The sequence below is a fragment of the Trachypithecus francoisi genome, unplaced genomic scaffold, assembly GCF_009764315.1.
Source record: "Trachypithecus francoisi isolate TF-2019V2 unplaced genomic scaffold, Tfra_2.0 Lachesis_group17, whole genome shotgun sequence".
Classification (NCBI taxonomy): domain Eukaryota; kingdom Metazoa; phylum Chordata; class Mammalia; order Primates; family Cercopithecidae; genus Trachypithecus; species Trachypithecus francoisi.
The window spans coordinates 94,367,192-94,385,420 of NW_022681462.1; the positions used below are offsets into that span (position 1 = coordinate 94,367,192).

An 18,229-nucleotide genomic window follows, 5' to 3' on the forward strand; every position below is an offset into this window, starting at 1 on the left:
TTTTGTGCATTTTGAGGTTATACGTAGAGGCCTCTTTGGATGGCCTCATGGCAGCTCAGTAGAGCTGGAGATGCAGAACTTTGGCTCTGAAGGCTGATATTGGATCACATTTCCCCAAATTGTCAACGTTGGGAAGCAGATATACACATGCCAGTGCTTGGAAACACATGGCACTAAATCTAAGGAAATCTAACCTGTCATATCTGTAGATATGGGGACTAAAGAAAAAAAAACAAATATTGTTTTTTCATGTAAATCCTTAAATAAGACAAGATGTGAGAGCAAAGTCAGAGGAAATCCAAAAGGTCAAGAAAATTGCTAAAGGAGCCAGACTGGAAAAGGCTGGATCTCTTGGGCAGCAGCCACCAGAGACTACAGGCAATATAGCTTGGTTTAAAGGTATTGGGTTAAAGCCAATGACAACGTTCTCATATTTGTTTCATCTCTTGTATAAAAGTAGGTTTAAAAAATAAATTAAATTTCAGAAATAGAATTTTATTGATGAGATGGTATGTTGGCTGTGGTCTTCAGTGAAATTTCACAGATCTTATCAAGGTGTGATTTTAAATAAATTATCACAATGAGAGTAATCCTAAGACTCTAATCACCTTGCGTATATATCTCAGTTCAGCTAAATCAAATATAGGAGATGCACCAGGACTTGCCAACATTGTCCATGCTTTCACAGGTGTTTCCACTTCAGGCTGGGCCACATATACCTAAAGTAAGATACCAGATATGATAGTTGTCAGATATGTATTCCCATATAGAGAACAAAACTGCAAAGAAGCATATTGGTGATGACAGGAACATTAATTCCCAAATTAAGCTGGCTCTATTCAAGACCTGAGCTTACTGTATCTTGGAATCAGTTGCAGAAGAAAAACAAAATAGTGGGGATTCTGTCAAATGAAATTACTAGGTAGGAAATAATGATATTTTCAGATCAAGATTTGTATCCTGAAAATGTTAGTATCTCAGTGTGTGTGTGTGTGTGTGTGTGCGCGCGCACGCGCACGTGTGTATGTGTGATAGAGGCTGAGGATTTTAAGAAATCCAGTGGTGTAAGAGAAGTTTTGCACTGAGAATAAAGAGATCTAAATTACACATTTTAACCTGCTCCAAACTCACCCATTTACCTTGAGGCACTCACTTTTCTTTTCTGACTATCTATCTGATCTCTTTTCTTAAAAAAAAAATAAAAGATATGGGCAAGTTGATTCCCGTGATCCCTTTCAATTCCAAAGTCCTGTGACTATACACAGTGGTGAAGAGTTGAGAGTAAGAATAAGTGCAATGCACACACTAAGGTGAGAAAACTGTTGGAGAGATTGCAGCGGGTTCTGGAATGCTTAGCTTGCATTTTAAACAAATAAAAGGATGTTTTGGCCATTGCCATTGTCATTTGAGACCATCATTCAGAAAATCATTTGATCTGGAGAGTAACCTTGACATTTCAAGTCAGGTCTAAAATTCGTAATAAATCGTATTTTTATGCCAAAGAGTAAGATAGTTTTTCCTGCTAGAATATTGTAAAAAATGTCCTAACTTAAAGACATCTAATCAGTGAATTTTAACTTCTTTGTATTCTTTATAAAGCCTATTTGCTCTTCAGTGTATTGCAAAAGTAACTGCATGTTATTCTTGTTGATAATCATCAACTCTTTGAGTGCTTTTTTTTTTTTTTTTTTTTTTTTTTTGAGACGGAGTCTTGCTCTGTTGCCCAGGCTGGAGTGCAGTGGCCGGATCTCAGCTCACTGCAAGCTCCGCCTCCCGGGTTGACGCCATTCTCCTGCCTCAGCCTCCCGAGTAGCTGGGACTACAGGCGCCCGCCACCCTCGCCCGGCTAGTTTTTTTTGTATTTTTTTTTTTTAGTAGAGACGGGGTTTCACCGTGTTAGCCAGGATGGTCTCCATCTCCTGACCTTGTGATCCACCCGTCTCGGCCTCCCAAAGTGCTAGGATTACAGGCTTGAGCCACCGCGCCCGGCCGAGTGCTTTTTGTTTGTTTGTTTTAGAGATGGAGTCTCGCTCTGTTGCCCAGGCTGGAGTGTAGTGGGGCGATCTCAGCTCACTGCAAGCTCCACCTCCTGGGTTCAGGCCATTCTCCTGCTTCAGCCTCCCAAGTAGCTGGGATTACAGGCACCCACCACCACGCCCGGCTAATTTTTTATATTTTTTTTAGTAGAGACGGAGTTTCACCGTGTTAGCCAGGATGGTCTCGATCTTCTGACCTCGTGATCCGCCCACCTTGGCCTCCCAAAGTGCTGGGATTACAGGCATGAGCTACCACGTCTGGCCTGAGTGCTGTTTTCTAAATGAACTAATGTTCTAAGAGTTCAGTCACAGGAATAGTCGTTATTTGTAATACTATAGTAAGCTAGTATATAACATTGCAAGCTAATATTTACCTTTCCTTAAAATATAAAAAATAGGTTCATTTACCTAAAAAGAACTCTTATTTTGGTCTGGAGGAGAGGATAATCATGAATAGTCAAGGCATGTGCTGTTATATTCCTCTATTTATACCTATCGTTCATATTTCCCTCTCCCTTGATTTCACCTTTGTGATTGTCAGAAACAAATATGGGTAGCTTTACTGTAGTATAACAGACATACAATGAACTACATATATTTAGTGTATAATTGGATTAGTTTTGACAAATGTATAAGTCTGTAAAATTATCACCACAACCAAGATAGCATATAAATTATGCCTCCAATTTCTTCTTGCCCCTTTGAACTCCTCCCCCTCACCAGTACCTGGTACTTTTTAGTAACAGTTAATCTACCTTCTGACACTATAGATCTGTTTTTATTTTCTAGAATCTTATAAAATGGAATCATATTTTATGCAATGTTTATGGTCTATGTTCTTTCACTCAGCATAATTATTTTGAGATTCACCTATGTTCTTATGTGCATCACATGATATTTTAAACCATTCATCTGTTGATAGTCATTTGAGTCTTCTCCAGTTTGGGGCTACTACAAATTAAAGTGCTATGCGACATTAGTATACAAGCTTTTGTATAAACATATGCTTTCATCTGTGTTGAGTAAATACCTAGTAGTGAGATGGGTGGAATATATGATAGGTGTATGCTTCACTTTTTAAGAAACAGTGAATAAAAGCAGCTTTATTTCTTTTCAGCCTGGATGTTTTATTTATTATTATTATTATTATTATTATTGCCCTGTTTTTCGTTGACTTCAAAATAGTGAGAGCAAACACGTTTGTCTCATACTTGCCCTTAGAGGAAAAGCATTCAGCCATTCAACATTAGGTATGATGTTTAGCTATAGATTTTTTTCATGTCCTTCCTAGTTTTCTGAGCGTTTTTATCAGGACTGGATATTAGATTTTGACAATTGCTTTATCTGTACCTATTGAGAAGATCATATTTCTATTTTTCTACTTTTTGTTTATTGATTTGGTGAATACATTGGATGACTATGTTAAATCAACTCTGCATCCCTGAGATAAACCCAAATTGGTTATGATATGCTGTATTAGTCCGTTCTCACATTGCTGTGAAGAACTAAGACTGGGAAATTTATACAGAAAAGAGATTTAATAGGCTTATGGGTCCATAGGCTGTACAGGACGTATGACTGAGGAGGCCTCAGGAAACTTACAATTATGGTGGAAGGCAAAGGAGAAGCTGGCACATCCTACATGGTCGATGCAGGAGGAAAAGAGTGAAGCAGGAGGTGCTACAGGCTTTTAAACAACCAGATCTTGTGAGAACTCTACCACAAGGAGTAGCAAGGGGGAAATCTGCCCCCACGATTCAATCATCTCCCACCAGGCCCCTCCTCCAGCGTTGGAGATTACAATTCCACATAAGATTTGGGTGGGAACACAGACCAAAACCATATCATATACCTTAAATATATTTTTGTTTTAATTTCTAATTTTTTTAAGTTTTTATATTTACGATTATGAGGGATATTGATCTGTAGTTTTATTTTCTTACAATGTCTTTGTCTGCTTTTGTTATTAAGTTAACACTGGCCTCAGGATTCATTGTGAAGTATTCCTTTTGCTTCTATTTCCTGGAAGAGTTTGTGCATTTGTAACAGTCATAGAGATTATTTTCTTGTCTCTTACATCTATAATCAGTATTGGTTTTTCCTGTTTGGTAGAATTCACCAGTCACACCATTTGAGCCCAGAGTTACCTTTGTTAAAAGGTTTTAAGCTACAAATTCAATTCGTTTCATAGACATAGAGTTACTAGGGTTAACTGTTTTTTCTTGAATGAGCTTTGATCCTTTGTATCTTTCAAGGAATTTTTCCATTTTTGTCTTAATTATCAAATTCATTGGCATTATTTTGTTTACAGTATTACTTTATTATTCTTTTCTTGTATTTAGAATCAATAATGATGTCATCTTTCTTATATCAATTATTGGTAATTTGTGTCTTTCATCCCTCCTTTGTTCCTGATCAATCTGGCTACAGGTTTATCAATTTATTGGTCTTAAAAGTTCAGCTTTTGATTTTATTTTTCTGTTTTTTTCCTCTTTTTGATTTTTTCTTTATTTTTGTTTTGATCTTTATTCTTTTCTTATCTTGCTTACCTTGTGTTTAGTTTGCTTTTCTTTATTCAGTTTCTGAAAGCAGAAGTTAAGGTTATTCATTGTAGAACTTTCTTCTTTGCTTATTGCTATCAATTTCCACCTCATTTTCCTTGACATATGCCAATAAATAAAAATTAAGGTATATAAACAATGAACAAGAAAGAATTAAAAAATATTGTTATTATAGGAGAGTGCTTTTGGTAACTAGTTCATCTTAGGAACCTCCTTGACCTGTGTTCCAGAGGTTGTCTTGCAGTATATCTCATTCTATGATAAAATTCAAGATGTGTTCAAAAGTGTCATGCTTCTTTATGTTGAGGAGAACCCCAGGAATAAATGAAGCAGGAGATTGCTTCATTTATTCAAGTAATGAAGAAAGTACATTTAAATAAAAGTTAGATCTTTATATATCTTCATATATTTTGCTATAATGAAATATTTTTTAAATATAATTGTCATTAATGCTAATCTTCATTCGTTTGTTTTTCAATAGTTTTATATATTTTATTTGTTATACAGCATCAATGAATATTAAGAGCAAAGCCAGTATTTTCGCTAAACTCACTTATACAAGGATAATTGTCTTGGAAATTCTTAAAGGAAATCTAAGTGAACACCCTAGCTTTAAATATGCAATTATCCTGAAACAATTGATAAATAATCTAAGATATATAACAGTTTTTACTCAAAATTGCCCATTTGGAACTTGTTATATAAGTGCAATATTATTAGAGAGCACTGCTATTTCTCATCATTATCATAACACATGAAGTAATTTAGTAGAGACAGGCACTCAGGGGCTGACAAATTACGGTGTTATACATATGACACTCAAACGAATTCTCATCTTGTGACTAAAACATTAGACTAAATGGTCACCAACTAGAGCACTGGGAGGAATCATCACTCTCCCCTTAGTCTATTTGCGTTTTTTTCTTAAATAAGGCATTCATTGTTCCTACCTTTGATCAACTTTGAATGTTACAAGTTTCCCTTTTTACATCTTTAAGTTCTAATTTTTCCTTTTTTGAAACAAAGTAATAATCTTTGTTAATCCACAGACATATTTTGAGGCTGAATTTAGGCAATGGCTAAGAGAGTTCACAAGAATCTATAAGAAAGCGCATAAATGTAAGGAGAGGTTTAGTGTTTGAATTCAGTGCCGCCATGAGCTTTTCTTCCTGCTTAAAATCCCTTAGGGTGTTTTAATATTAAGGCATGTGTATTATGCTAGAGAAATTTAGCTTAGATTAGCTTTTCTAGCAAACTCTTGATTTGAGGTAGAATCAGAAAGGAATGTCATCCAGAACAACAATGTTTTTGAATGAATCATCAGGAAAAGTCAGGAAAACTTGCTCTCCTGTTTGTTTCCCTTGCCCTGTTTGTTTCAGAACGGTGATGTAACACATTTAAAATACTTTATCAATTTAAAATATGCTAAGGTGTGACCAAATAGCCTCTGAGGGAAAGGCTATGAGGATGTTTACCTAGTTGCTTCCTACCTGATAGCTACATCCTCCTTTCTCTCCCCATTTCCTCCTCAAGGAGTCTCCCTGCTCAGATACAGACAATAATGTCTCTATTTTTCATCTGAAATCTGTTTTGGAGACACCTTTTCTGTTCTTCTGCAGTCCCCTTTTGTACTTCTATCAGTCTCTTTTTAGGAAGGTCATCTCATGTCAGGGACACGATCTCCTGACCTAGGTATGTGTGTGTGAAGGTTTGGGGGGTATTAGGGTGATGGAATTTGGGCAGGTAATGTCCAAGAAATTTTGGTTGTAATCTCCACAAGTTGTATTTTTATACCTGTTATATAAATAGACATAATATAAAACTTGCAGAATTGTTGAGTGATGATGTTGTATTAGGTAGTCCTCACACTGCTATAGAGAACTACCTGAAACTAGGTAATTTATGAAGAAAAGAGGTTTAATTACTCACAGTTCCTCCATCTGTACAGAAGGCATGGCTGGGAGACCTCAGGAAACTTACAATCATGGCAGAAGGCAAAGGGTACGCTGGTAAGCCTTCCCGTGGTGGAGCAGGAGAGAGAGAGCGAGCAAAGGGGAAGTGTCACACATTTTTAAACAACCAGATCTCATGAGAACCCTATCACAAGACATCACTAGGGGGATGGTGCTAAACCATTAGAAACCACCCCCATGATATGATCACTTCCCACCAGGTTCCACCTCTAACACTGGGGGATGACAGTTCAACACAAGATTGGGGTGTGGACACGGAGCCAAACCATATCAGATGTGTAAGGCATGCAGCATAGAATCCTCTAATATCTACATTACTGATTCTGCTGCCATTTAGTGTGAAATAAATTATAACAAATTTCTCTTTGATGCAGTAACCTTTTAAATCTCTCAGGATGACTATTTGTCATTCTCTTCTATTTTTGTAACATCACTGGACAAAGAAAAGTGAAGGTAAAATAAGGCTAGAATAAAATGGTCATGCCATCCCATTACTGGAAAATGGCCCATGCTTCTCAAATGGGTTTCTTTTGATTGTGATTCTTCTGTGAATTTCTGGGGATAAAATTCCAAAATATAGAGTGATGATCATTTCTTATTTCTGGTTAGCTAACTACCATTTTGTTGAACCTAGAAGAGCCCAAACATTTGCTGGCCATGTCAGAAGGAAGCAGCTGTTAAAGCTGGCACCTGGCAGAAGACGGCTTTCCCACAGCCACGTTGCAGTAGTCGCTTGCAAGTGGATTCTTGCAAGTGGATTGCAAGTCGCTTGCAAGTGGATTGTAAGATGGACATCTTAACAAATGGGCATCTTAACAAATCCTGTAAGCCTTTGACAATTTGCTTTTCCTCATTTTGGACTAGTGTTGGTCACTGATTTGTTGGTGATATCATAAAAGAAGACACCCTATACTTTTCACTTCTGTGTTGATGGGTGTGTTGCATTCTTTTCTGAATATGAAGCAACAAGATCTGCCTTCTCCAAGCAGCAAGATCATTAGGCAATTTGTTCACATTCATCATGGTAGGGACTGTGTGGTAAACACACCTCAAAGTGATAACGTGACTTGAACTCACCTTGAGAATTACCCTGTGTGGCAGATGCCCTTGAATGTGTGTTCAGAGTTCTGACCTAGAGAATCCAAGAGTAGACAACCCAGAGATTTATTCCCTATCTACGAGGAACATCTCAGCCCCTAGCCATTCCCGTGGACTGGGGTCTGTAAAGGGGATCAAGACCCTTTGTTCCGGGTTAAATGAAGGTTGTCAGGTGGAGGTCGTTAGCGGGAGGCTGTTAAGTGAAGATGCTATGTAAACTGCATGGCTTTTATAAGAGTTGTGGTTCTCCTGTCCAGCCTGCCACTGCTGGACTCTCTCCCCTGTATATAACCCCCTAGTAAAACCCCATATCTCATTCACTGGCTCCAGGGCTCTTCTTTGGCCTCTTGAACATGCTGCCATCCCCACTGGAGTCAACAGGATTCAGCACAACAGGAAGTCCTTTCTTATTGTTCTTCTTCTTTTTAATTAAATGTTTTGTTCTGTATTAATGGAAATGCCCAATACATACGAAATCTTGCAAACATCCTAGAAAAACTGATTTCTCTAAAATTCTTACATTTGAGGGAGTGTGTTTCACTCCCTGTTCCCTTTATCGTTCCCTTTATCATTTCCTTATGGAAATAAGGACAGCATTTTCACTCACTCCAGTGTTTGCAAGGGATTTGTTATCAGCAACTGCTTCCTAAGTTATTTATAGTCTGACAAATAATTGACTTTTGCTGTGGTGGGTACATATCAATTTGTATGGGGGTGGGGAATTTTCTCTGATATGAATAAAAAATCAGTTCAGGATAAATAATGTGCACAATAATATTAGGACTTAGAAAAGACCCGCCAGCATTCTGGTGATGTGAAAGGAATGCTGACCTGGGAGTCCTGGGTTGAGAAATCAAGTTTGCCGTTGATATGCAGTGTGACCTTGGGCTTGCTTCTTACTATTGCTGAGCCTCAACACTGGCATTGGCAAATGAAGGTGTTACTGTTGGTACTCTCCCCAGATCCTTTCATGCACCTTTTATTCTTCTGCATATCAGTTCCCTCACCTTCTCCGTGCTTTGCCTCTACTGATTTGTACCAGTGACTTTCTTCTTGGGACTATTTTTGGATCCCTGGAGCCTCCTGCTTCATTCACCCTTATTCATAGACAGCCAAGGTGCTGGAGGGTTTATATATCTTCATTAGGCACCCCTAGCCTTTAGGGTGGACAAGGACAAGCTAATACAGAGGTATGAAAAATAATTTGCCTTGCCTTCAGGCTGAACAAATTCCAAAGGTGTAATTTATATTCTACTGTTTCCGAGGTTGTTGCTGTGACTGCACCTAAAGCCTCAACCTGGCTGGACTTCTCCCATTCCCTGTACTCTTCCTCCCACATGCTCACGTGATTCTCCAGGGAGTACTTTGTTAAGAATCACTTGCACTTAAAACCTCATCTCAGGATCTGCTTCTGCAAAACCCTTTCAACCTTGCTTAACCAGTTGTTAAAGGTTAACTAAATGTAGGTTCAATACAGATTTATAGTTTTTACTATTTCTCATAGTGTTTTAAATATTGCCTAGGTAAGTTTGTATAATGAGATTATACAGACCATCAGTCTACATACCTGAGTTAGTGTAGGTGGGTAGATTTGCCCCCTTGAGGTCCAGATTGGAGTGAAAAATAAGTTACCATTTTACTTTATAATACTTCTTTCATTATGGCAATAACTTTTGGTGGGAAGGAATTATTATTGCATTTTTTTAGACAAGGAAGTAGAAACTCAGAAAGGACACATCACTTGTCTATATACCTAGGGGACTTGGTTGTGCCACTGGAACCCAAGTTCTCCAGCTCTGAACTCAAAGTCTTCTCCAAGTACAGACAAGGCTGTAGGTAAATGTTTTTCTTGAAACCACTTGATTCCCTGGTTTCCTCATCTGTCTTGCATGACCTCTAGCCTCAATATCATGTTTAATTTCTGAGACCCTTTAAATGTTAGCTAAGATATGAGCGTTGGGGCACCTAGGGAGCATAGATAAGTTAATAAGGGGCTTTAAGATATCTAAACCCTTAATATTCAAAAGAATCAAAGCTGAAAGGACACTGAACAAGATCTTTACTCACGTTCTTCTAATACCATAGCCTATAGGTAATGAAAACATGGGAACCATATTTTTACCTGTCTTCATGTTCTAATTGTGATTCATCCGTTCTCTTTTAAATAAACAACTTGGCTTTCTTCTTCAGGACAAAGCCATTATGATTTGGTTTGCTCTCCAAATAGTTTGGTTACTGAGTATCAACTTTTCTTAAGAAAACATGTGATACCTTTAAGAAGCCAATTTGTAGAAAGAAAGACAGTTATAAGAGAAAAGTGGGAGCAAGTCAATTAAGGCTCAGGGAAACCTTTATTTTAACTACAGTCTCACAGCAGGAAAAAAGCACTCAAGGGACTGAGGTTCCTGCAAGGGAGGCCAAATGCATACTTCTCAGACTGAAGGAAAGAAAAGTTATTCTTAGGAGCCACTTGGAGGTGTTTAATAGGTAATTAGCGCCTTTCCTCTCCTTTGTTCCCGACAACTGACTGACATCCTAAATCAACCCAGGTGGTAAGAACAAGATAAAGGCCTTAAAGGCACTAGCTCTATGCTGAGATTGTGAATAATTACCTGGGGAAGCGGTTTTCAAATTCTTTCAGATTCTTGGGCCCAGTTTCTGCAAGTTCTGCTTTCTCTAGTGGGAGAATTCACGTTTATAACAGGCATGGAAACTGTTTTCTAGTTCCTCATATCTAGAAACACAATTGGCAAAATACTATTTTAAGTATTTCTTCGAATCGAATCATATGATGTTTTTATTTTGTTGTTTTTTTCCTCTCAGTATCTTGTAATAAGTTAAATATTTGCTGAAGGAAGAGAGATGTAATAGAAAATGAATGTGCCAGTTGTGAGACTTTATTTTTTTTCTGAGGAAGGGATGAAATAAATGAAGATACATAGAGAAGAAAAGAATTCTTAGTAAGTGCAAGTGTCATCAAATAGCTTAAATGAACTCTTACTGAAGAGAGATCAGATTTTTTTTTTCCTGTATTTTGTTAAGAAAACAACTGAAGATCAACAAGTAGAAGTAAGGAGTAGACTCTTCAGATACATGGATTTCTAATAGTAGAGTTGCTTCAGCTGGACTCATTCAAACAAAATGAATTCCGAATTCCCAGGGATGTGCAAACATTGAGTAAGCAATGAACTGCCAGGATTAAGTAGTACCAAGCTCATAGATGATTCCTGTTCCCATACTGCATATATCTCCTTTGGATTCAGAAAGACACTGGGCCTCCCCCAAACCAAAGGAGAATAGTGCCTCTGCCACTCACATCCAGAGGCATACATCTACTGCATAGGAGTTGCTTTCCTTTTCTTCTTTATAAATTGTTTTATCTTATTCTAAATTCACTAAAGAATGATGATTTTCAGAAATGTAACAAAATGAGGTGGAAGCATAGTTATGCATTAGTACAAGTTAAGCTAATTAAAATATATCACTGATATATATCAAAATAGAGACACTTGCAAAAATGACAATACTTATTTTTGTTGGGGATGTAGAGAAAATAGCACTCTAAAAATGGCAAGAGTGAATATACGTTGTTATATCTTTAATTTTCAAGCCATCATAAAGATGGTATTAAAATTTAAAGTACATATACTTTTTGGTCAAGCAATACTTTATTTCTAGAAATGTATGTTATAGAAACCAAATGGTTACTCATAGAGACCTATGGATAAATAATTTTCTTGCATTAGATATTAGAAAAATACCCAAACATATGATAAAGTAGTTATTCAAATTATGGTACATCTATACCATGGATGTTCATGAATGAAACCATTAGATACAACCTGTCATAAAACCATCAGATCTCATGAGACCTATTCATTATCAAGAGAACAGCATGAGAAAAACCCATCCCCATGATTCAATTACCTCCCACAAAGTTCCTACCATGACACATGGGGATTATGGGAGCTACCGTTCAAATGAGATTGGACTAGGGACATAGCCAAACCATGTCAGACATCAGACTATTTCTCTTCACAAATGATATAATTTTATACCTAGAAAACCTTATAGTCTTTGCAAAAAGCCTCCTAAGCCTAATAACTTCAGCAAAGTTTCAAAATATAAAATCAATGTATAAAAGTCAGTAGCATTTCTATATACCAGTAGCATCCAAGCTGAGAGCAAAATCAAAAATGAAATCCCATTCACTATAGCCACATACAAAAAACTACCTAGGAATATGTCTCACCAGGGAGATGAAACATCTCTAGAATAAGAATTATAAAACACTGCTGAAATAAATCGGAGATGACATAAACAAATAGAAAAACATTCCATGCTCTTGGATAGAAATAATCAGTATTTTTAAAATGGCCATACTGCCCAAAGCAATTTCACAGATTCAATGCTATTTCTATTAAACTACCAATGATATATTTTACGGAATTAGAATAAACTATTTCAAATGTCATATAGAACCAAAACAAGCCCGAATAGCTAAAGCAATCCTGAGAAAAACAAACAAACAAAAAAACCAAAAAACAAAGATGAAGGCATCTTGATACCTAACTTTAAAATACGTTATAGGGCTACAGTAACCAAAAAAGCATGGTACTGGTACAAAAACAGGCACAGACTAATACAACAGGTTAGAGATCCCAGAATTAAAGCCATAAACCTGCAACCATCTGATCTTTGACAAAACTGACAAAAACAAGCAACAGGTAAAAGACTCCACATTCAACAAATGATGCTGGGATAACTGGCTAATCGTATGCAGAAGACTGAAATTAGATTATTTCCTTTCACCATATACAAAAACCAACTCAAGATGGATTAAAGACCTAAATGGAAAACCTCAAACTACAGAATCTCTAAAAGAAAACCTAGGAAATATCACCTTGGACAGAGGCCCTGACAAAGATTTTATGATAAAGCTTTCAAAAGCCTTTGCAACAAAACCAAAAATTGACAAACGGGACCTAATTAAATTAAAAAACTTCTTTACAACAACAAAAATTATCAATTGAGTAAACAGATAATCTACAGAATGGGATAAAATATTTGCAAATTTTGCATCCCACAAAGGTCTAATATGAAGAGTCTGTAAAGAACTTCAACAAATTAACAAAAAAGGAATACGCAACCCTATCCAAAAATGTGCAAAGAAAATGAACAGACACTTCTCAAAGGAAGACATATAAGTGGCCAGAAAGCACATGAAAAAGAATGCTTATCATCACAAATATTTAGAGAAACGCAAGTCAAAACCACAGTGAGATACCATCTCATACCAGTCAGAATGGCTATTACTGAAAAGTCAAAAACAACATTCTGGTGAGGCTCTGCAGAAAAGGGAAAACTGATACACTGCTAGTAGGACTGTACATTAATTTAGCCATAGTGTAAATAAGTTTGGAAATCTGTTAAAGAACGTCCTCAAAGAACACACATGTGTTCATTACAATACTATTCACAGTAGAAAAGACATGGAATCAACCTTGATGCTGATCAATGGTGGACTGGATAAGGAAAATGTGGTACATATGCACCATGCGGTACAATACAATGCAGCCATAAAAAAAAAAGAACAAAAGCATGTCCTTTGCAGGGATATGGATAGAGCCAGAGGCCATTATCCTAAGTCAATTAACAGAGGAACAGAAAACCAAATACTGCTTGTTCTCACTGCTCAGTAGGATCTAAACATTGAGAACACTTGGACAAAAAGAAGGGAACAATAGACATCGGACTTACTGGAGAGTGGAGCGTGGGAGGAGAGTGAGAACTGAAAAACTACCTATCTGATACTATGTTTATTACCTGGGCGATGAAATGATCTGTACATAAAACTCCTATGACATGCAGTTTACCCGTGTAGCAAACCTGCATATGTACTCCTTGAACCTAAAATAAAAATTGAAAAGAAAAAAAAAGCCATTAGAAAGAATGGATTGGAATTATAGCTCTTTATTGGAAAAAATGTTTATCAGGTATTGAGAAAACAAGGTGAAGAAAAATGTATATGACATGTTTTAATTTTTGTAAGTCATGATTCCAATATGTGCAGGTATTTTAAAATTTAGGTTTATGTGTTTACCCAGGTATGCGTATATACATAGTGCATTTTTGGATATACCTAAGTATAGAGACAAGTATGGAAGATGTTAACATGATTTACCTAGAAGGGTAGTGATAAGGGTAAAGAAATGAAGGAAAGAGGAAGGAAGTGGGCAATTAAAAAGCAAAATAAATGCTAGCCTCATTAAATAAATAGTGTGCATTACATGGTTCTGCAACTGAGTATGTGTAAAATTATATATGTGTAAAGAAAAACGTATAAAATCTTTTCCTGAAAAGTGAGAGGAAATACTTTACATATATTTTATTAGCCTAGTTTAAAAATCTAAGTGACAAATATTATTTGAGTAAAAAGTCAGCAAATACAGACCTGGATTCAGCTCGATAGTGTGTTTGCTTGTTCCTTTATTTATTTAAAACCTTTCTCATTCCAGTTCTGATTTAATGCAACTTACTATGAAAATGTAGCATAACCTGAAAAATAATTGAGGAAATTACAGCATAGGGGGGTTAGATGCATTTTAGACATTTTTTGGTAAACAATAACAGAAAACTCTTGTTGGGTATCTGACAAGTCACTCATGACTGAAGGGTCTATGCGTCCAAGCAGAACGTCATCAATATTCTTACTGAGTTGGGTCTCCTGATGAATTTACCTCATTATCTCTATGACAGATTAAAGCTATTTCTTTCACTTGGACAAACATTAAGGCATTGTTGAGCATTGTCAAACTCAATGATAATTTCAGACAAAAAAAACACATTTTCATTTTAATTGAATCCTAGCATAGGGCTCACAGAAAAATGTCTACAGGATAAGAACTTAATTGCTGCAACCTTTCCATCTTCAGTTTTGTTTAATTTAACACTCGAGTAAACCACCCAGTGGTAGCACACTATTATAGACAGATCTAGCTCCTTTGAAGTCATTTACAGGTTTTCACTAAATATCACAAATTAAGGAGTTCAGTATGGGTCAGGATATGTTATTTCTGAAGCCATATATCTGGATTCTGATATTTCATGTATCACTAAATCTATCAAGTAATAATTGTTTGCCTGGAGCTAATAGACATTAGAACATTTTTTAAAGTGGCTTTGCCTGGAGTGATGTGGTTTTTAGCCTAAAAATTTCAGACAGAAATGAATGGGTCTCTTAAGGCAGTCAGAGGATGTACCTTCACCTCTAAATTTCAAACACTTTCCAATTACAGGAACAGGCCTGCAAGCTCTCCCTTAGAAAAAAACCCCTCTGGCTTTTACTATAACCTCTTCTTGCAGAAGTTTATAACTCAACTGCAAAAATTCTCTCAAGGTGAAACATGTCATGTAGTCTTCCTGTCCCAATGTAGATTTTAAAAATACAGTTCCTGAGACCTCAATAGGAGACATTTAACTGAAGGAAGAAAATGCGTCTTAAGTCTTCCAATTGAGAGGTCAGTAACATTCCCCAGTTGAGGAAAACAGGGCAAATATTAATTTAATATCTAAAATGTTGATTTTTCTTATAACTTTAATCCTTCCTTCCTCCCCTCCTTTCCTCCCTTTCTTCCCTCCCTTTCTTCCGTTTTATTTCCTTTCTAACAATTATCAGGCATTCGTTGAATTCCTTCTATGTGTCAGGTACTGAGCGGGTTACTAGATATATTGGTTTCCTGTTACTGTTGTAACAAATTACCACGAAATTTGTGGCTTAAAATAATAAACATTTATTTTCTTGCTGTTCTAGCAGCCAGAAATCCAAACTAAGTCTTACATAGCTAAATCAAGGTGTTGGCAGAGCTGTGCTCCCCTGGGAATCTCCAGGAAATAATTTGTTTTCTGTTGCCCCTCTTAGATTCTAGTGGCTGTCGATATTCCTTGGCTATGGCCCTGTCACTCACTCCACTCTCTGTTCCTATTGTCATATTGTCTTCTCTTCCATGCCAATTTTCCCTCTACTCACTCTTTTAAGATCCATTGTGACTGCATTTAGGGCCCACTCACATAATCCAGAATAATTTTCCCATCTCAGAACCCCCAATAACCTCCACAAAGTTCCTTTTCACATAGAAGGTAACATTCATAGGTTTCAGGAATTAGGATCTGAATATCTTTAGGGACCAATATTCAGCCTACCACTTGGAGATATACAAAATATATAGCATGCATCTACCTTCAAAGAAGCTCACCGGAGAGACACATAAGATTACCAAAATCTTACAAAAGATGTGAGGCACACACTCTGAGAGCATAAGTACTTTGTTGCTAAAAAGATGGTTAAGAATTAACTGCTTCTCAACTATTAATTTCAGTTCCAGCTTGAACAGGAATCAAGGCCTACTTGAGGATATGAATAAAAATAAATTCTAGCAAAAATGGAGATGACTTTCTATGCCTGTAGTAGGCTGAATAATGACCCCCAAAGTTATCCAGGTCCTAATCCATAGATCCTGTGAACATTGCACTATATGGTAATGTGGCCTTTACAGCTGTGATTAAACAAAGAATTTTGAGGTGGAAAAAAATATCCTGGATCATGTGAGCCAACCTTAAGTGAAATCACAAGTGTCCTTATAAGAGAGAGGCAGGGGGAAATTTGAAGGCAGATTAGGGGAAGATGAATTTACAATGGAAAAAGAAGATGCAAAACTGTTGGCTTTGAAGATGGAGGAATGGATCATCAACCAAGGACTGCAAGAGTGGCTGCTCTAGAAGTTGGACAAGGTTGGGAATGAGATTCTTCCCTGGAGTCTCTGGCCGGAGCACAGCCCTGCTAACAACCTGTACTTTAGCCCAGTGAAACTGAGTTTGAACTTCTGTCTGCCAAAACTATAAGTGAAATAAAAAATGTGTATTGTGTTATGCCACCCCATTTTTGATAATTTATTAAAGCAGTCATGGGAAACTAAGGCAATATTTTAAAGGCATGAACGTTTTCAGCAATCTGATATAGCTGAAAGAGCACTGGTCTGACAGATGAGAGACAGAATCTGGAATTACCACTTACCATAAGCAACTACCTTTTTTTTTTTTTTGGATACAGGGCCTCATTCTATTGCCCAGGCTGGAGTGCAATGGCACGATCTTGGCTCACTGTAACCTCCCCATCCCGGGTTCAAGTGATTCTCATGCCTCAGCCTCCCGAGTAGCTGGGATTACAGGCACGCACCACGATGCCTGGCTACTTTTTGTATTTTTAGTAGAGATGGGGTTTCACCATTTTGGCCAGTCTGGTCTTGAACTCCTGGCCTCAAGTGATCTGCCAGCTTTAGTCTCCCAAAGCACTGGGATTAGTGGCTCAGGTGTGAGCCACTGTGCCAGACCCAATCTTCATTTGGAGCCCAGGTCCTCTATCTGCAGGATGACTGCTGGGACTTTTTCCTTCATGTTCTCATGTTATTTACCTGAAAGAGGTTTTATATTATCCTATGCTTTCTGAATCTCCAAATATTCAATCAGGAAATATCAAATAAGGAAAATAACATTGATTCATGTATTCCTGAATTGAATTCTGAATCAGCAGGAGGACATGAGACAATCTGTGCAGAATAGAGTAGATTTTGTCATTATTGTCCTTGTTCTGGATCAGAATCCAATCAGAAATACACATTGAATTTTTTCATGTCTCACTAGACTTCATTCTAGAATAGTTGCTCAGTATTCCTCTGTTTCTCATGGCTTGGAACACTTAAGGAGCACTGCCCAGTTGTTTTGTATGGTGCCTCAACTGGGTTAGACTGATTGCTTCTTCAGGAGTGCATCTAGGTGACGTATTTTTAACAGAATCCCACAGAAGTGATGTTGTGTCCTTCTCAGTACATCATATCAGAATGCACACATTGTCAGTTTATCCCATTTTGGGGATTTGGGTGAAAGGTATATGAAAATTTTATATATATATATGTGTGTGTATGTGTGTGTGTATATATATATATTGCGGTTTTTATAAATCTAAATAATAAAAGTTAAAATTCATACTCTTAAGCAATAGGGTATAAATTAGTAAATTCATATAGCTTTCAATGTCTAACATATTATATTAAAGTTGAAAGAGTCAATGTCTCCCTAAAATAGCCTATATATCAAGGTCATAAAATCTGAAAGAGAGAAACAATGAAGATCTTTAAGGAGCACAGCATGATAGGTAAAATCCAGGGCTCCTCCTATTAGATCAGAGCAGTGACTGATTTGGCCTCTGCCACTTAGTGGCACTATGATTTTGGACAATATATTACAATGATGGCAATTAGTCTACATTTATTGATAATTACTGTGTTTCATGGGATGTTTTAAGAGGTGTGTATTTTTACGTTTAATCTCTACAACAACCAAATGAATTTTATATTAATATATTTGCCATTTTTATAGGTCAGATAACGGTTGCATAAAGAGTTAAGTCACTTCCTTAAGATCACATAGCTAGAAGGTAGTGAAGCCAGAACTTAAACCCATTCTGCATCCAAGTCCTGTATTCATCACCACGGTATTATACTCC

The 18,229-nt window shown here is 36.9% G+C and overlaps 2 long non-coding RNA genes across 2 annotated transcripts; one reads left to right on the top strand and one right to left on the bottom strand.

Annotated features, from left to right (window-relative positions):
* Positions 1–576: 576 nt before the first annotated feature.
* LOC117063033 lies at positions 577–14,211 on the bottom strand. The gene is made up of 5 exons (XR_004428683.1): positions 14,123–14,211; positions 13,495–13,578; positions 10,281–10,402; positions 6,527–6,612; positions 577–719 (listed from the first exon to the last, which is right to left on the bottom strand). It is a non-coding gene; the product is annotated as an uncharacterized LOC117063033 (long non-coding RNA).
* On the top strand, positions 3,591–6,703 carry LOC117063035. The gene is made up of 3 exons (XR_004428684.1): positions 3,591–3,701; positions 6,592–6,598; positions 6,651–6,703. It is a non-coding gene; the product is annotated as an uncharacterized LOC117063035 (long non-coding RNA).
* Positions 14,212–18,229: the final 4,018 nt, after the last annotated feature.